The sequence below is a fragment of the Phoenix dactylifera genome, chromosome 14 (assembly GCF_009389715.1).
Source record: "Phoenix dactylifera cultivar Barhee BC4 chromosome 14, palm_55x_up_171113_PBpolish2nd_filt_p, whole genome shotgun sequence".
Classification (NCBI taxonomy): domain Eukaryota; kingdom Viridiplantae; phylum Streptophyta; class Magnoliopsida; order Arecales; family Arecaceae; genus Phoenix; species Phoenix dactylifera.
Genome location: NC_052405.1, coordinates 24,286,159 through 24,305,578, shown reverse-complemented (window position 1 = coordinate 24,305,578; position 19,420 = coordinate 24,286,159). Strand labels below are relative to the sequence as shown.

Here is a 19,420-nt window from a genome sequence, read left to right as displayed (position 1 = left end):
TTATATATTTACAATGTGCTATCTATAAACCTTTAATGTGACCCTGAAATATTTAAATCTTCACCTAGCTTAATAGAAGACCTATCATTGTCTTTTTTATCTGCAGCACCGAATGCATCAAGCTCATGCTAGAACATGTGCTTATGCGCATGCACAAGCAAAATGCCTGCAGCCAGACCCCACATACAGATGTATATGCATGCATGTATTTTGAATGTTGAATGATTGTGAATATCTAACATGCCTTTTAGGAGCCCTTCATGCCAAATGGTAAGAATACTCAAGTGCATCAGCAAGATGGGACTTACTCAGGGGATACACCTGAAAGGCCAGCAAAAAACAAACCAAATGAAAAACCAGGGCATCAATGTCACGCCCCGAGCCCGGAGCGCGGCAGACGCCGCACGCTCGCATGGCGGGCCGCACAGGCGTGCAAGACAGCTGATCATATCGAAGCAATCACAAATGCTTAAAGATGACATAATTATTTAAATTGTTCAAAAGCAGTCTTACAAAATTTTAAAATAACATTTGCCAACATAATTCAAATGTTCAGACTAATCTAAAATGCTAAAAACTGAAGGAATAATAGCGCACTCCCCAATCCCGTACGATCAAGTCTCTGAATCTGAAAAATAGAGAAAACAAGATAATGAGCTACACTAGCCAAGTAAGTAACAAAATACCCAAAAGTGGGGTCAGAGCATATCAAATGATAAATCAAAACACAAAATAATGACTGAAAATTTAAATCACAAGTAAGCATATTTTTTTTTCGAAACTTATTATCATTTTTACAAAAACTCTGATACTAGAATCCCAACACAAACATGCTATGGCCACGTAACCCAGTGGCATGAGTTGCACAAGGTGCCAAATCCACTATTTTTATCCACCGATGACAGCCGATGTTGCACAAAAGTGTCAAATCCACTATATTTACCCACCGATGGCAGCCGGTGTTGCACAAAAATGCCAAATCCACTATATTTACCCACCGATGGCAGCCGGTGTCCAAATCCACTATTATAATCACCGGTGGCGCGGTGTCGAAAACCGATTCCTCACAAATTACAAGTCGACAGGTCCAACGTATAATCCCCATTGGCGGGGCCAAATAGAACAAAACAGATCATAGACATGCTGAGATTGCATATATATAAAAACAGATTTCATAAATTGCCCAGTCATAGTTTATGGATTTTAGAGCATAATTTTCAAATAAAATTCAACATGCCAGACCCATTTTACTAAATACAAAAACATATTTCGAAATTTAATCCACTAATAATTATTTTACCAAATAATTTAGAGAAATGCACTTTGAAGCATTAATTTACTTACCTCTTCTCGTTTAACTCTTACTTCAGGTAGGCGGATCAGGTTCACCTGTTTAAATTTAATTAATTTCTTTGTTAATTTTGGAGCTAAGCAAAACTAAAACTAATACTATTGGACACGGTCCAACAGGACCCAGAGTTGGCCCATAATGGGCATGGCCCGATAGGGCCCACATCGGATACGGCCCAATGGGCCCGCATAGATTCGGCCCAATAGGGCCCCCAAAGTTGGCCTCTAAATGGATTATTTATGCAATAAAATTTATTATAGGGACTAATACTTAATTACAGAGTACTGCTCTATAATAAATTTTGAGTAAAGGGACCAAATAAATATATTTGAGGACCTTTATGTAATAAATCTTTCTTATAGGGATCAGACATAAATTGCAGAAGACTCTTTTGTGAACTTATATACTGTCAAGGGCTTAACTGTAAAATTTCATTTATTGGCCAAACGTGTTTGGGTTTCGGGTTTCGGCTTTCGAGTTTCAGGTTCCAGATTTTGGGTTATGGGTTCCGGATTTCGGGTTTTGGATTTTTGGATTTTCGGATTTGAACTAGGCCCAAGTTGGGCCCACAAAGGGCATTGCCCGACCGGGCCGGACTGGGCCCAAGTTGGCCCTGCAATGGGCAGGGCCCAACGTTGGCTTGGTTCAGCCCACGATGGGCTTCTTCTTCCCAAGCCCTTCCACGAAGGGAAGAAGAAGGGAGCCGGGTGGAAGAGGGAAGGGCCGGCCGGGTGGCCGGCCTAGGTGGCCAGAGGCCATCGCCCGGTCGACGACCAGCCGGCCGCAGCGGCGGTCGGCGGTCGTTACGGTGGCCGGGGTCAAGAATAAACCGAGAACGGTCTCGGTTCATGGGGCCAAAATAGAAAATCGCAAAGCTTCTTTGGCAAGAGAATGAATAGCAAGAAGAAGAGGCTTACCGGCGGTCGACGGAGGCGGCAGAAAGGGGATCTCGGTCGTGGTTGCTCGATCCGGCAGTCCAGCGACGGCGGCGGCAGTGTTCGGAACCGATGGGATGGATCTCGGAACAGGGGAAGGTGGCAAAGGGGATCGATTTGGACGGTGATCGGGCGGCACCGGCCACTCGGGAGGCAAGAGCCGAGGAAGGAGAGGGAGGAGGGGAGGAGAGGGAGAGAGGGAGGAGGTTCGGAGGTGGCCCTAGGGGAACGGAATGGGGGTTTTTATCACCCCCTTGTAATGGCTCTCCGCCGCGAAAATCGCAGCGGTCGAGCGAAATCCGCGGCCGTGGATTGGCTTGCGGATGGACCCGAGGGGGGGTGCCGCGGGATACCCGCGGCGCCTTCGCCTCAATCGGCCTCGGAGGAGTCGGAGAGGATGGCAATCGCGATCCTCTGTTCCGGTTCTTCCCAAAAGAAGAGCCGACTTCAGCCCGTATCTCACATTCTCTCCCTCTTAGTAAAATTTCGTCCTCGAAATTTAACATACCTTAGCTTGCAAAAAAGTCCGGATATTTTTCCTTCATCTCGTCCTCCAGTTCCAATGTAGCCTCACATTCTGAGTGATTGCTCCACTAGGTCTTGACATAAGGAATTGTGCGTCTTTTTAATACTTGTTCTTTCCATCAACCACATGTACAGGCTGCTCAGGATGTGTCAAGTCTTCTCTAAGCTACAAAGGAGCCATTTCTACCACATGGCTCGTATCTGGAACATACTTTCTTAACATGAAAACATAAAACACATATGAACTCCAGAGTGTGATAGTGGAAGTGCAAGTTTGTATGCAATAGTTCCAACTCTTTTTAGAATTTCGAAGGGACCCACAAAGCGCGGACTAAGTTTCCCTATCGAAAATAATGGATACGAGTATTCATTTACTGCTGGAATATCTTCCATTTTTTGATCTATCGGTGTCAACTACTGTGGCAATATATGCCAAACTCTCCTTTTTGAGTAGCCGCTAATATGCATAGCAGAGACAACTCGAGGAGAAGTATAAGCACTACTACCTAAGAAGCTAAATTCAGTGTCTCCAGGGATCTGAAAGTTTACCCCTTTTTCTTTCATGGCAGTTAATGGTAGTGAAATGTGACGCTAACCAGTCCATTCTGAGAATTATGTCAAAGTCATGTATATCTAAAACTATCAAATCAGCAAGCAAGTTCCCTACCTACTATCTGAACTAGACAAGTCTTGCAGACCTGATTACCATTCATCCCACTCCCAGTAGGGGTGCTAACATGCAGATCATACTCTAACGACACACAAGGTTGGTCATGTTTTCGCACAAATGCCGATGACACAAAGGAATGTGTAGCACCAAAATCAAACAATATATGAGCATAAATAGAAGCAACCGATAGTGTACCTAACACCATAGTATTGGATGCCTAAGCATCCTGCTGAGTCAGTGCGTAAATATGACCCTGTGTGCGCGGTCTCCCTCCTATCTGCTGCTTAGGAGAAGAAGGCTGAGCCGACTAAACCAGAGCAGGAGAAGCTTGTACTTATTGGGTCCCTGTAGCTTGGGGCCTCTAAACTAATTGTGATACTTGCCGATTGCGAGGGCACTCTGCTATCTTATGACCCTGTTGGCCACATCAGAAATAGGCGCCAGATAATCGTCTACAGAGTTCTGTCTTATGGGCACCTCCACATGCTTCACATTTAGACTGGTCTTGTTGAATAGTCGCTCCATAAAATCCCTGTTTTTCTGATTGCCAAGATCTATTACAAGATTTCGCTGTTCTGCTAGAATTCTATCCACTATGAGTATCATCATCTCTGCTCCTCTTCTTTTGTATTCTATCTTTTGTATCTTGTGTTTCCTTCCACACAATTTCCATATTCTTGGCTCTGTCTACCAGGTCATCATAGTTTGTTGAGTGCACTGCGGCCAAACCCCGACGTAAGTGAGGCTTCAATCCTTCTTCAAAACTCCTCATCCGGGACTCTGCATCCATGACGAGGGTGGAAACAAACCGAGATAGCATATCTAACTCTGCCTCATACTTATCCACAGTCATAGTTCCTTGATTCAGATTGAGAAATTCGCTCTCTAGCTCCCTCAGGTGACTAGAGGGGAAATACTTGGAGTAGAAGGCTGTACAAAATCTCTGCCAGATAAATGTCTCATGCTCGTGTGCTAATGTGCGCTCCACTAACTTCCACCAATGATGAGCTCGGTCCTAAAGCATATAGATGGCAAATTTGACCTTCTCTTCATCAGTGCATTCCATTGTCCTGAAGGCTTTCTCCATTTCATCTATCCAAGCTTCGGCCTCTTGAGGACTAGTGGTGCCTTTAAAAGCCGAAGGAGTCATTTTCTTGAATTCCGCTACACTCCTTTGCTCAGGAGGAGCAACATCCTGCTGGACTGGTTGCTGTGGTTGTTGTCTCTATTGGCGTACTAACCCGACGACCTCCTCAATCAGTTCGAAGACCTGGATTTGATTCTCGGCGAAAATTTCTGGAGTCATTGTTGGTTGACCAGCCCCTCTTTCTGGGTGACTTCCAGAGGCCTCATTCTGGGGCCTCGGGCTTTGAGATGCCGCGGCCACTTGGTTAGTAGGGACTCTACCCCGAGAGCCCCCAACCATCTGATTCCGACTACGGACATGGCAAGGCGGCATTCTGATTCAATAAAATAGACAAATATCAAACAGAATAATACAAAATAATTAGCAAAAACAAAGTAACATTATTCCCTTGTCTAGCTCCTACCCATCTCTCAACCTTTCCAACGAATCCTAAGAATCCTAAAACTTAGGCTCAAATATGACTGTTTCAATTACGATCCCTAGTGATCTTAGGACCTCACCCAAAATGGCTAACCGGAAGGTATTATTTGGGTTCCTTGATCCTGTATAAGTACCCAAGATCTAACCGATGTGGGACTAAACACACGCCCGCACGGGTTCTCACATACTCCTCCCATTCAAGCCCTGACGTCCTCATCAGGCTAAGGGTTTAAATCCATTCAAATTTAATAACAAACACCACGATTGGCTCATGGTTAGCCCTAATGGATCCGTGCTGCATTGTCCCCTAGTCCACATAGATTATGGGCCGAGTCCGCTCTGATACCACCAAATCTGTCATGCCCCGAGCCCGAAGTGCGGTAGACGCCGCATGCCCGCACGGCGGGCCGCACAGGCGTGCAAGGCAGCTGATCATATCGAAGCAATCACAGATGTCTAAAGATGACATAATTATTTAAGTTGTTCAAAAGCAGTCATACAAAATTTCAAAATAACATTTGCCAACATAATTCAAATGTTCAAACTAATCTAAAATGCTAATAACTGAAGGAATAATAGTGCACTCCTCAATCCCGTGCGATGAAATCTCTAGATCTGAAAAATAGAGAAAACAAGATAATGAACTACACTAGCCCAGTAAGTAACAAAATACCCCAAAGTAGGGTCAGAGCATATCAGATGATAAATCAAAACACAAAATAATGACTGAAAATTTAAATCACAAGTCAGCATTTTTTTTCGAAACTTATTATCATTTTTACAAAAACTCTGATACCAGAATTCCAACACAAATAGGCTATGGCCACGTATCTTAGTGGCATGGGTTGCACAAGGTGCCAAATCCACTATTTTTATCCACCGATGGTAGCCGGTGTTGCACAAAAGTGTCAAATCCACTATATTTACCCACCGATCGCAGCCGGTGTTACACAAAAGTGCCAAATCCACTATATTTACCCACCCGATGGCAGCCGGTGTCCAAATCCACTATTCTAATCACCGGTGGCGCGGTGTCGAAACCGGTTCCTCACAGATTACAAGTCGATACGTCCAACGTATAATCCCCATTGGCGGGGACAGAACAAAAAAGAACAGATCATAGCCATGTTGAGAATGCATATATATAGAAACAGATTTCATAACTTGCCTAGTCATAGTTTACGGATTTCAAAGCATAGGCGACCGCAGTCGAAAATTTTGAAGTCAAGCATGCAGCAGCAAATAGTGCGGTGAAAATTTTTCTAAAATTTCAAATAAAATTTAATATTCCAGACCTATTTTACTAAGTACAAGACATATTTTGAAATTTAATCCACTAATAATTATTTTACCAAATAATTTAGAAAAATGCACTTTGAAGCATTAAGTTACTTACCTCTTCTCGCTTAACTCCTACTTCAGGTAGACGGATCAGGTTCACCTGTTTAAATTTAATTAATTCCTTTGTTAATTTCGGAGCTAAGCAAAACTAAAACTAATACTATTGGAGACAGCCCAACAGGGCTCAGAGTTGGCCCATAGTAGGCATGGCCCGATAGGGCCCACATCGGATACGGCCTAATGGGCCCGCTAGACTCGGCCCAATAGGGCCCCCAAAGTTGGCCTCTAAATGGATTATTTATGCAATAAAATTTATTATAGGGACTAATACTTAATTACAGGATATTGTTCTATAATAAAACTTGAGTAAAGGGACCAAACAAATATATTTGAGGACCTTTATGTAATAAATCTTTCCTATAAGGATGAGACATAAATTGCAGAGGACTCTTTTGTGAACTCATATATTGTCAAGGGCTTAACTGCAAAATTCCATTTATTGGCCAAACAGGTTTGGGTTTCGGGTTTGGGTTTCGGGTTCCAGATTTCGGATTCTGGGTTTTGGATTTCGGGTTTCGGATTTTCGGATTTAAACTAGGCCCAAGTTGGGCCCACAAAAGGCATTGCCCGACCGGGCCGGACTGGGCCCAAGTTGGCCCTGCAATGGACAGGGCCCAACATTGGCCCAGTTCAACCCACGATGGGCTTCTTCTTCCCAAGCCCTTCCATGAAGGAAAGAAGAAGGGAGCCGGGAGGAAGAGGGAAGGGCCGGCTGGGTGGCCGGCCTAGGCGGCGAAAGGCCGTCGCCCGGTCGACGACCAGCCGGCCGCAGTAGTGGTCGGCGGCCGTTACGGTGGCCGGGGTCAAGAATCAACTGAGAACGGTCTCGGTTAATGGAGCCGAAACAGAAAATCTCAAAGCTTCTTTGGCAAGAGAATGAATAGCAAGAAGATAAGGCTTACCGCCGGTCGACGGAGGCGGCAAAAGGGAGATCTCGATCGCGGATGCTCGATCCGGCAGTCAAGCGGCGGCGGCGGCAGTGTTCGGAACCGAGGGGATGGATCTCGGAACAGGAGAAGGTGGCGAAGGTGATTCGGATGGTGATTGGGCGGCACCGGCCACTCGGGAGGCAAGAGCCGAGGAAGGAGAGGGAGGAGGGGGAGGAGAGGGAGAGAGGGAGGAGGTTCGGAGGTGGCCCTAGGGGAAGGGAATGGGGGTTTTTATCACCCCCTTGTAATGGCTCTCCGCCGTGAAAATCGCGGTGGTCGAGCGGAATCCGCGGCCGCTGATTGGCCGCGGATAGACCGGAGGGGGGGTGCCGCGGGATATCATTCGGCCTCGGAGGAGCCGGAGAGGATCGCAATCGCGATCCTCTGTTCCGGTTCTTCCCAAAAGAAGAACGGGTCTCCCGTATCTCACAATCAGCCTACCTGAAACTAGCTCAAGAGAAGGATAGCATATTGCTGCTGCTAATAAGGTACCTCTAAATGCCAACTGCTGTTGGTATTTGTGTAAAAAAATATGAGAAGGAAAATCTTCAGGTGCAAATGTATTTGGCTGCATGTCCACTTTTTCAAGTGGTGGATGCACCAGAGCTAAAACTAGAAGGAAGATGGCATTAAGCAGTTCTATGTTGTGTATAGGTTTTCTACTAGTGTTTCCATTACCGATCACCAACTGTGCACCATGTATTTGGTTACCTTTCCCCAAACATTTGCATATGAATTAGTGTAAAAGGATCCTAACCATTTGGTTGGTATAATGTCTATATTGATCCAGCCAACATTACAAACGTAAAATAGATAAACCTACACGAGTTTTAGCTTAAACCGCTGATATCCAAATTCATATCATATACTTGTATGTCAAATTCATAAACTCCAATTCATTCCCCTCATGGGAAGGTATACACCTCAGGATTTCTCTGCATAATAAGCATGGAATGCACCTATTGTTCCTCTAGCCACAATTATGACATTGAGACTGATAACAAGATTTTATTAAGCCACCAACAGATATCAAAATACTATGAACAGCCTTCAGGTACTGATACTAGTTGTCTCCAATAGCGGTAAACAAAACTACACAGTTTCCTTAATGAAGGGATGCAATTTGAAGTCCAAAATTTAATAATCCTACTTGAGTAATTTGCACCAGTAGTTATGAACCATCAGGAGGATCACACAGACCACACATATTTTCAATAAAATATAGTATAAAAATTTTGTAGTTGCAAAAATCAAAGTTGACATGCGCCAAGATTGCAGCTGCAAACAGAGTTCCAAATTTTGAAAACTTTCTGAACTTGCAAAAAAGTACACATATGGGAGCTGTTGCAATAACAACAACCAAATCTCTAGGACCCAGAGAGATTTCTCAGGAATATCCTAGATGTCAGTCAAAGTTTACAACTTGGTATGTACAAATGAATTGATAAATAAATAAACTTGAGCAATTAGATTAACCACTATGATCATATGACCCTTAACAGAACTCTTGATAAAGAAGGCCTCAGAAATACTAATAGTTAAGAATAAGGGTAACCAATCTGGACTTGAAGAAAATAGTACAATATAATATACCCATAGAGGCAGAAAATTTATTTGGTCTCAATTTACAACATGTATAAGACTTAAGTCAAGGTATACATGATCAGTGCGGACTTCGTACAAAAGCCTCAAACTTAAATATCATGATCATCTAGAATTCTAGATCTCAAAATACAGAACAAGAGGCAGTAAAACAGGAAGCAATTAAAAAGGTGAATCAAGAATTTGGCACAAAAAGAAAAAAAATCAATATTGATCAATGAAAGAAAAAACAGAAACTCAGTAGAACATAAGAATGCCTAGGGAATTCATAAAAAACTATACCAAAAAAAAACAAACAAGTTGGTCAGGAAACACACGAGTAACACGCGAGGACCTTTAATGAAAAAAACACCAGAAAAACAAAAGGTGAACATAAAACTACCAAAAACCCAAAGCCAGAAAGCAATTCCCAAAGAAAAGAAAGATTTCCATGAAAATAATACACAGGAAGAAAATGGTGGGAGATGAGAGAAGAGGAAAGGAAGACAAGCATAAAGTGACTCACCAAGCCATGAGAAAAGAAACATGATGTGAAGGCCCACATTTGAGTTGGGCCAGCCTTTGAGCAAGGGCGGCCCAACACATGCAAAGGGGAGGGAGTCTCCCGATTGAAATTCCTCCCTCCCCTGTTTCGGAAGTTTTTCCTCTCCTCCCGAATCCACCGGAGGGAGTTATAGGGTGATAAAACCCTACCAAAATCTCCTCCCTCTCTTCCTAGGGCATCAACCGAGAGCCCTTCCACACACACAAAAAAAAAAAAAGAAAAAAAAAGAAAAGGGAGATTGGAGTTCTTCCTTACCGCGGGAGGAATCGACGCGGTTGCCGTCAATCCGGTCGGGAGGACCTCGCCGGAGGCAAGGTGAGCACCTTCTTCTCCTCCTTCTTCGTTTTTGGCCCTTGCTTCTTTGGGAATGAGGCCGGAAAGCCTCCGAAATGATGGAGAAGCCGAGCCGGTTCGGCCTTCTCCTCTTCCGTTCCGGCCGGCCCGCCGTCGCCGGGCGTGGCACCACCGGCACGCCACAGACCGACGACCATGGAGCGTCGCCGGCCGTGGGCCACCTACGGCCGAGCCCCCTTCTCCCCTTTCCGTCAAGAAGGAAGGAAGAGAGAGAGAGAGAGAGAGAGAGCCAACTCTCTCTTCTTGATATTTTGTTGACGGGAGGAAGAAAGAAAGAGAGAGAGAGAGAACAATTGTTTGTTTTTCTCCCTCTCTAATTGCTCTCTTTTATTGCTTTGTTTTCAGGGAAATCATGGACTAATGGTTAATCCTGGGGTGTTAGATACTGGTGGACCCTTAAGAGGATCCATAGGGAGTTTTGGATTTTTATATGTCTTGGATAATTTTTAATAATAACTTGGTTCTGTAGGGGAACAATATGTTGGACGAGAGGACGTTGAGCAGGGTTCTGCGCATCCCGGTTCATAGATCGCCGTGAGGGCGGGTGATTAGTTGTCTGAGTTTTCAATAAAGGGTAAGGATCCTTGTACGCCAATCCTGCATTATATAATATTTTTATACTTAGATATGTATGATATGCTATAATCCACATAAATCAAAAATAGTTTTATATTAAATTATATTTTGATTGTGTTGGCTTGTGGTTGATATTATGATTGTATTCGCTTGTGGTTGGTATTATGATGGATGCGTGCATGCGCATAACTTACACCTACATAATTGGACTGATGGATGTAGTGCTCTAAACTAACTATGTGATATTGGTTGCCCCGTCACGGCTGGAAACGTGACTGTGGTTAGTTTAAAGCCGGAAATAAATATAAATGAATTGATGTGTGGATGTAAACTGGATTGTATGAAAAGGGACTTTGGGTTTATCCTGTTATTACGGCAGGCCCCGTCACAGGCTAAAAATGTGGTACTTTGGTAGGCCCCCTCACAGGCTAGAAATGTGGAACTATAATGTGCAGGCCCCGCCACAGGCTGAAAATGTGATACTTTGGTAGGCCCCCTCACAGGCTAAAAATGTGGAACTATAATGTGCAGGCCCCGCCACAGGCTGAAAATGTGATACTTTGGCAGGCCCCATCACAGGTGTTGACCCCCTAATGGATTTTGATGAATACAAAACACTAGAGTTTAATTCCATTTATCTTAACAATTTACTTGAGGATTTCAGGTGATTAACTAAGAATATTGTTAAGAAATGTCTAGGCAAGTTCCCATATTTTTCAAGAATTTATTGAAGAATTTTTGAGTTGAAGAAAACAGATCAGGGACAGCCGAGACGTCTCCGGGTCGTCTCAGAGACGTCTCTGGCACAAACAGGAAGAATTGGCACGTCTGGAGACGTCCCCGGCACCTGGCGAGGCATCTCGCAGGGTCAGAGTCGACTCCCGACACTGCGGAGTCGACTCTCTCAGAGGCGGCAGAAAGGCCGATTTCAAGGGATGCGCGCGAGTCGTCTCCACAGGAAGCGGAGTCGTCCCCGCAAGTAAAAAGCAGACTTCCCGAGTCGTCCCCAGAGAGTGCGGAGTCGACTCTCTCAGGGTATTCCAGAGGGTGTGTTTTTCGTTGACAGAACTGCCGAGACGTCCCCTGAAAGAGCGGAGTCGACTCTCTCAGAGAATTCCAGAGGACATATTTTTCAGAGATAAAACAGCGGAGTCGTCCCCGAGGCAGCGGAGTCGTCCCCATGCAAAAAGCGTAAACATCCCGAGACGTCCCCGTAAAGTGCCGAGCCGACTCTCTCAGAAAAACATAAAAACAAGAAGTCAAAGAGTCCTTCTGCGGAGTCGTCCCCGTAAAGCGCAGAGTCGACCCCAAACAACGTCAAAAGAAAGTTTATACAGCCGAGACGTCTCGCGTTGAAGCGGAGACGTCTCCGGAGCGCCTGGGACGCGACTGACACACTTTTTCAGGTTTGTTTGAATTTCAAACTTTCATATCTTTGTGTCTAACGGCTATATTTGCTTTTTGGTCTATAAAAGGGAGCTCTTGAGTGCCTTCCTAAATCTTCTCACCAACCCAACACAAGATCGTTCAAGAGAGAAGAAAGAAAAAGAGGTTCAAGGGAGTTAGAGCTTTCAAGAGGAGAAATCAAGTGCATTCAAGTTTTCCCAACTGATTTCGTGCTCAACCACTCACTCCCACTTGGCATTCAAAGCTCACATTCAAGCCAACGCGATCCACATCGGAAGAACCATCATTCCCCAAGCTTCCAACGGCCAAAAGGGTTCTTCCGGGTTTTAATATTTCTCATTTCTATATTCGCTTCATTAAGAGCTTTTAAATCCTTGTAAAACTTTTCATTATTGTGCTTGTTCCAGTCAAGGGACTTGGAACAAGGGAAAGGCATCCCAAGCCTAGGTGAAATTGGGGGATTGTAGGGTTCGTTGTTAGCCCGGAGTAAAACAACGAGTTGGGTAGTGCACTCGCAAAACTACCGGACTGTAATCTTGGATTATAGTGGAAATTCCCAAAGGTGCTTTGGGGAGTGGATGTAGGAGCAGTGGAAGCTCCGAACCACTATAAAACCTTGTGTTTGCGATTGACTGTTCTCATACCTCTATCTTTACTCTAGTTCATACATTTGTGTGTTTTATTTTTAATTAGACAAAAAGTTTTAAAACACCCAATTCACCCCCCTCTTGGGTGACCATCTCTGGGCAACAAGTGGTATCAGAGCAGGTGCTCTGTGTATTTCTTGAAGACCTAACCGTCTTAGCCAAAGATCTAGATGGCAACACCCTTCAATAATATTCCTACTGAGGGGCAGGCAACCAATAGACCTCCACTCTTCAATGGGACAAATTATACCTATTTGAAGACTAGAATGAGGGTTTTTATTCAAGCACAAGATTATGCCTTGTGGAGGGTTATAATCAAGGGACCACACGAACCATCTCACATGGTTAATGGCATTCAAGTTTCCAAACCTGAGGAGGATTGGGATGAGAATGATAATAGGATGGTTCAACTCAACGCTAGAGCCATGAACTCATTATTCTGTGCTCTAGATGTGAATGAGTTCAATAGAGTTTCCACCTGTAATTCCGCCAAGGAAATATGGGATAGGCTTGAAGTTACCCACGAGGGTACAAATCAAGTCAAAGAGTCTAAAGTGAACATTCTAGTTCACAAATATGAGTTATTTAAGATGGAACCCAATGAAACCATTTCATGCATGTTCACACGCTTCACGGACATAATAAATGGTCTAAAGAATTTAGGTAAATCTTACACTAACCCAGAACTTGTGAGTAAAATTCTCAGGTCTTTGCCAAAAGCATGGGAAGCGAAGGTCACGGCGATCGTAGAAGCCAAAAACCTCAACACATTGGGGCTTGAACAACTATTGGGCTCATTGATGACGCATGAGCTCACAATGAAGCAACATGAAGAAGATTTGCCAAAGAAGAAGACAATCGCACTTAAGGCTACTTCGAGTGTGTGTGAAGAAGAAAGTAGTGAGAGTGAAGAAGAAAGCGAAGATGAGGATTTGGGTTTAATAGTAAGGAAGTTTAAGAAATTCATGAGAAGAAAGAAACCCTTCCCAAGAAAGAAGTTTGGAGGGAGAAATGATTGGGAAAAGGAAAAAAAAAAGGAAAGAGACCCAATCATATGTTATGATTGCAAAAGACCGGGACACATCCGTTCCGAATGCCCTCAACAGAAGAAGCACTTTGGAAAGAAGAAGAAGAAGGCGTTGAAAGCAACGTGGGATGATAGTGACACATCCTCCTCCGAGGAAGAGAAGGAAGAGACCGCCAACTTGTGCTTCATGGCATTCGAAGACGATGAGGTATGTCAAAGCTCAACTACAAATTTTACATTAGAAGAGTTATATGAAGCTTTTCAAGAACTCATGAGTGATTGTAGTATGCTAGGAGCAAAGAATAAAGAATTAAAAGCCTCCAATCAAAGACTAAAAGATGATATTAAAAACCTATTGATTGAGAAGGAGAGCGTTAAAAATATTAACACCATTGACCTAGAAAATGAAAATTCAAAACTTAGCATCGAAAATGAAACGGCAAAAACACTAATTAAGGAATTGAATCTAAAAGTAAAATTCTTACTCAATTGTAATGCCTCACTTGCACAAAATATTGAAACCCTTAAAAATGATAAGGAAGAATTGGCTAAAGAAAATTTGGTTCTTAAAAATGAGGTACATAAGTACAAACCAATTGTGGAAAAATTTACACAAAGCTCTGAAAAATTAAATCTTATTCTATCAAATCAAAGAGCTGTTTTTAATAAAGCCGGATTAGGATATAAAACTAGCAAACAACAAAAGTATCTAAAGAATTTCTTTGTGAAAGCAAAAGATGTCAAAACTGAAAAACCTACATGCTTTCATTGTGGAAAAAGTGGACATAAAGCCTATTCTTGTATTCAAAGAAAGATTCAAACTAACAAGAGTACATTTGTAAAAGGTAAAAACACAACTAAAGTATGGGTGCCCAAGGGAACAAACTACACTAACCAAGAAGGACCCAAGAAAACTTGGGTACCTAAGAGCTTCACATGATTATTTCGCAGGTATGCCTTGCAGCCGGGAATAAAAAGAGAATGTGGTATCTTGATAGTGGTTGCTCAAGGCATATGACCGGTGACAAGAGTCTCTTCGTCACCTTAAAATCAAAAGAAGGAGGAGTAGTCACATTTGGAGACAATGCTAAAGGTCAAATCATTGGTGTTGGTAAAATCTCCATATCACCCTCCTCATTTATTGACAATGTATTGTTAGTTAATGGACTAAAACATAATTTATTAAGTATAAGTCAATTTTGTGACAAGGGCTTTAAAGTGTCATTTGAATCTTCACTATGCATAATTAGTAGTCCAGTTGACAATGAGATCATACTTACAGGACATAGGCATGGAAATGTTTACATGGTAGACCTTGATGATCTCACCATGAAGGATGGCCAATGTCTTGTAGCCATGGATCCCAAAGTTAATGAGACTAGTTGGTTATGGCATCGTAGGTTAGGGCATGCTAGCATGGATTTAATTTCTAAATTGATTACAAAAGATCTAGTCAAAGGACTACCAAAAATAGACTTTGAAAAGAACAAAATTTGTGCTGCATGTCAATTAGGGAAACAAACAAGAAGTTCTTTCAAGTCTAAAAACATAGTCTCAACATCAAAACCCCTAGAACTAATTCACATGGATTTGTTTGGACCCACTAGAACTGCTAGTCTAGGGGGTAAGAAATTTGGTCTTGTAATTGTTGATGATTTTTCACGTTTTACATGGGTTTCATTTCTTGCACATAAAGATGAGTCCTTTCCCGCTTTTATCAAGTTTCATAATAAGATTTCGAATGAACTCAATCTTAAACTAAAAGCAATTAGGAGTGATCATGGTACCGAGTTTGAAAATCAGCATTTTGAAAAGTTTTGTGAAGAAAACGGTATCAATCACAATTTCTCGGCACATAGGACACCCCAACAAAATGGGGTGGTAGAAAGGAAGAATCGCACACTAGCAGACATGGCTCGTACCATGTTGTGCGAATCGGATCTACCAAAGTACTTTTGGGCTGAAGCAATAAATACTGCTTGTCATATTTTAAACCGTGCTTTAGTTAGATCTATCTTAAAGAAAACGCCTTATGAGTTAATGAAAAATAAGAAGCCCAATATAAGCTATTTTCATGTTTTCGGTTGTCGCTGCTTTATTTTAAACAATGGGAAAGACAATCTAAGTAAATTTAGTGCTAGATCAGATGAGGGGATCTTCTTAGGTTATTCCTCATCTAGTAGAGCATACAGGGTCTTCAACAAGAGAACTCTCGTTGTTGAAGAATCCATTCATGTTGTTTTTGATGAAGCTAATGGAGATTCTTCTAGAAAAGAAGAAGATAGTGATGCAGGTATACTTGAAGACAGAATGAAGGAGTTCTCCATACAAGACAAACAACTTGAAGATGAAGTCAAAGAAGATACAATTCAGCAAGATGAAGAAGATCAACCCCAAGCAAGAAATCAAGATCTTCCTAAGGAATGGAGGTATGCACACGGTCACCCAAGGGATCTAATCCTTGGTGATCCTTCACAAGGGGTAAGGACAAGATCCTCTCTAAGAAATACTAGTAATTATCTTGCTTTCGTTTCACAAATAGAGCCTAAATCACTAGAGGAAGCCGAAAAGGATGAAAATTGGATAAATGCTATGCAAGAGGAATTAAATCAATTTGAAAGAAATCAAGTTTGGACTCTAATGAAAAGACCCCCTAATGTTTCAATTATAGGCACCAAGTGGGTATATAGAAATAAACTAGATGAAGATGGAATAGTTATAAGAAACAAAGCTAGACTAGTTGCCAAAGGCTATAATCAGGAGGAAGGAATAGATTTTGATGAAACTTTTGCTCCTGTTGCTAGGTTAGAAGCTATTAGACTACTTTTGGCATATGCATGCTTCATGGATTTTAAACTCTATCAAATGGATGTAAAAAGTGCCTTTTTAAATGGTTATATAATGGAGGAAGTTTATGTAGGACAACCTCCAGGTTTTGAAAACCACTTACATCCAGATTACGTTTATAAATTGCATAAAGCATTGTATGGACTTAAGCAAGCCCCTAGGGCATGGTATGAAAGATTAAGTAATTTTCTAATTGAAAATAAATTTAAGAGAGGAAATGTAGACAAAACCCTCTTCATTAAAAGAAGAGGGAATGACTTATTGCTTGTGCAAATTTATGTGGATGATATAATTTTTGGTGCTACTAATGATAGTCTTTGTCAAGAGTTTGCCAAGCTTATGCAGGGAGAATTTGAAATGAGCATGATGGGTGAGCTCAACTTCTTCCTTGGGCTACAAATAAAACAATCAGAGGAAGGCATCTTCATCAGTCAGTCCAAATATATCAAGGAAATGTTGGAAAAATTCAAGATGAAGGATGCAAAGGAAATCAGCACACCCATGGGCTCAAGTTGCAAGCTTGACAAAGATGAAAAAGGTAACAGTATAGACTGCAAATTGTACAGAGGTATGATAGGCTCTTTACTTTACCTTACTGCTAGTAGGCCAGATATATTATTCAGTGTTTGCATGTGTGCTAGATACCAAGCATGTCCTAAGGAATCACACTTGCAAGCTGTTAAAAGAATTTTCAGATATCTAGTAGGGACATCTAATGTAGGCTTATGGTATTCTAAGCAATCTGACATAAATTTAATTGCTTATTCCGATGCTGACTTTGCCGGGTGCAAACTCGACAGAAAAAGCACAAGTGGCACATGTCAATTCTTGGGTGCTAATTTAGTTTCTTGGTTTAGCAAGAAACAGAATTCAGTGGCCTTATCCACAGCTGAGGCTGAATACATTGCAGCTGGGAGCTGTTGTGCCCAAGTGCTTTGGATTAAGCAACAACTCGAAGACTTCGGTATCAAAATGGACAACATACCAGTTAGATGTGATAATACAAGTGCAATTAATTTAACAAAGAATCCTGTCCAACACTCTAAATCAAAACACATAGAAATTAGGCATCATTTTATAAGAGATCATGTGCTGAAAAATGATGTGATGATTGAGTATGTATGTACTGAAAATCAATTGGCCGATATCTTTACAAAGCCCCTTTGTAAAGATAGGTTCAACTTCTTAAGGAATGCTTTGTGCTTATTTGATCCTAGCAAATAAATTGAACTTGTAATGCAATGCTTTGCTACTCAAGCTAGTAATCCACCACAAAGTCAGAAAATAGCAAACCTAGCATCTATTAAGTGAAAGCATAAATCTATCTAAGTTAAATGATGAATTGTTTGACTTTCTGGAGGATGGTTACCCTCCCTTGAACTCTTCATGGAGATATTTTCAGAGCCTATTTCATAGGTATTCGAAATTTGGTCAAACATTCCTCATTTCAATATTAATAATTCAAAAATCATTATCAAACTTTTATAGGGTGTATTATTAAAGGGGAGGATCACAAACAAACTCACTCTATATTCACCAAAAGAAATCATGTTGATTAGTGTGGTTAAATAAAATAAATTGGGAAAAGATAGAAATCATTCAGAAAATTTTCAGTGCCGGAGACGTCTCTGGCAAATCACAGAGACGTCCCCCCGGCGAGACGTCTCGCGCTAGTCGTGGAGACGTCTCGGGGACCGAACGAGGGTTTTTAAAATAGGTGAAACAGCTCGAGCCGACCCGAGCTATCTTCTTTCGTCCCCGACAAAAACAAAAAACCCTAGCCTCCGTTTGCTCTCCACCTCAAACCGAACCAAAATCTCCCCATTTCCCTAGGGTTTTCGATTCATGGCACCTAAGAGAGCTAGGAGAACGGGTGGGAGGCGTCCTAGGGTAGCGACCGACGGCGAGGAACGGAGGGAAGAGCCTTCCGCGCCATCTCCTCCGGTTGCTCCGCCAACCACGACCCTTTCCTGTGCAAATCGCACAGTAACCACTGGTAGGTACATCGACTTTCAGTTTCTAGCAAATGAGGGGTTCTCTATTGGAGAGAGACTCCGAGCCCAAGGTTGGGAATACCTTTGTACCCTAAATACATCAACCTATCCCGGCCTAGTTAGGGAAATGTTTAGCAACATGGCCTTAGAGGACTCGGGGTACACTGGATATGTCCGAGGGATATTGATAGAGATTAATGAGGATGTTCTATCTAGTGTATTACAAATTCCTCAATATGGTGAGGCTCCGACCTCACACCCTCAAAGGGAAATTGCCCTAAACTTAGTTTTAGGACGAGAGGACTGCGGCCCTCTTGATGTGGTTAACTCCCAAGACCTCAATGATGAGATGAGATTACTCTTGAGCATTGTTAACCGGGTCCTATTCCCAAAAATCGGCCGCTTCGATTTCGTTTCGGAGCGAGATTTAGTTATCATGCACCACATCTTACTAGGGATCCCCCTAAACCTCCCTAGACTTATGTTAAACTACATCTCTATATGTCATAGGTATTCTAGGTTTAGCATACCATATGGGATGATTTTCACTTTACTATTCAAACACTTCAAAGTTCCCATTCCTGAAAATGAGCCTGCAAAACCCTTAAGAAACATCGACTACTGCAATGAAAGTACAATGCATAGAATGGAGTTTCACAAGGTAGATGGATCATGGGTTAAGGTACCAAAAAGAAAATCTCAAATCCTAGAGCCTGAGATCCCACATCAGGAGCCAGACCACCACTCTCCTCCACATAGCCATATGGGCTTTCCTGATGTACCCTCCAGCTCAGCTGGACCTTCCACATCCATGCCTCCTCCTCCTCCAGTCAGTGGATCCTTCTCCCTGTCAGATGAACAGATGCACACTCTAGCATCTGTGATATGCCAGCAGATGAGAGAGGAGATGAGATCATTGATCACTGCTGAGTTGGCTCCTCTTCGTACCTCACATGAAGGGCTTCTACAAGAATTGAAGGAGATCAAAACTCAGGTAGAAGCTACAGCATCAGAGTTGGTTCATGTGGGTACCCTCCAAACTAT

The 19,420-nt window shown here is 42.4% G+C and overlaps 1 long non-coding RNA gene across 1 annotated transcript; it reads right to left on the bottom strand.

The window, feature by feature from the left end:
- Positions 1-466: 466 nt before the first annotated feature.
- On the bottom strand, positions 467-10,201 carry LOC120113106. The gene is made up of 2 exons (XR_005514960.1): positions 9,780-10,201; positions 467-628 (listed from the first exon to the last, which is right to left on the bottom strand). It is a non-coding gene; the product is annotated as an uncharacterized LOC120113106 (long non-coding RNA).
- Positions 10,202-19,420: the final 9,219 nt, after the last annotated feature.